Source organism: Octopus bimaculoides, chromosome 7 (assembly GCF_001194135.2).
Source record: "Octopus bimaculoides isolate UCB-OBI-ISO-001 chromosome 7, ASM119413v2, whole genome shotgun sequence".
Lineage (NCBI taxonomy): Eukaryota > Metazoa > Mollusca > Cephalopoda > Octopoda > Octopodidae > Octopus > Octopus bimaculoides.
Genome location: NC_068987.1, coordinates 54066525 through 54067721, shown reverse-complemented (window position 1 = coordinate 54067721; position 1197 = coordinate 54066525). Strand labels below are relative to the sequence as shown.

At 33.0% G+C, this 1197-nt stretch overlaps 1 protein-coding gene across 44 annotated transcripts in view; it reads left to right on the top strand.

Moving 5' to 3' along the window:
- LOC106869507 (troponin T, skeletal muscle) overlaps positions 1-1197 on the top strand; it is a 92086-nt gene that overhangs the window by 50350 nt on the left and 40539 nt on the right. The window lies entirely within an intron of this gene.

The window sequence follows — 1197 nt, the reverse complement described above, 5'->3', positions numbered from 1 at the left end:
GTGGGGGGGGGGGCAAACAGACACACAAACATACACACACACACACACACGCACACACACACACACACACATATATATATATATATATATATACGACGGGCTTCTTTCAGCTTCCCTCTACCAAATCCACTCACAAGGCTTTGGTCGGCCCGAGGCTATAGTAGAAGACACTTGCCCAAGGTGCCACGCAGTGGGACTGAACCCGGAATATATATGTTTATTTATATACTTGTATATACATGTGTATATATATATATAAACATACACACATCAAATACGCGGAGGTTTGTAAATCCGAGCGGTTTAACCCTCAGTTAGCTCCTTTACGAATAGCGGAGTGTAACAGAGTGCATAGAGGTGGGCATTTTCCCTCAAACACTGACATACAAACTGAAATTCCAGAGAGAATTTATTAGTCGAGGTGTATCATATACTGGGTCCATAAATGACGATGATGGTTCTGCATTATAATCATTTCAACAATATATAGTTCAGATACACCATGAATATAAGCGTATTGCATGTGATTCATGATCATTTAAAATTCTACTTGGGCTGTTACGAGTGGTATTCAAGCTCACATTAGACGCAAGACCACACATTTTAAGCGAATATATTTAATGCATATAAACACATTCACTGTATTTGTGTACAAAACGAATTTCCGATTCCTTAATGGGAGAGATATAAGTAAGTTTTGTGAAATAGTATTACTAGGCTTCCTACATATTATATTGTTAAATCATGCTTAATCAGTAGTGTTAACCTAAAAAAAATTTATGTTTTCAAAGAAGCGCTTAATTCTTTTATGTATAAGAAAGAATACTTCTCAAACGCTATAAGAACACACAGTGGATGAATACGAATTCTAACGAGCATTCAAGTTGGTTATTTCAAAGTGAATTATGTGTAGCAATTCAGTTTTTTTTTGTTTCTAGCTTTAATCATTTATATTTCTTTCACATGCTAACATGACTCAATAAAAATTCAATAATGAAAAAAACAGAATAACATCTGAAAACGAAAGACGTTACAAACGGCAGAAATAATTAAAATGCATAAACATACAACACACCCAGAAATAATACACATGTCTATTTTTATCAATACACCTAATCTACAAAGTTCACAAAGTTAAAAGAAGACATTGTATATATATATATATATATATATATATATATATATATATATATATAT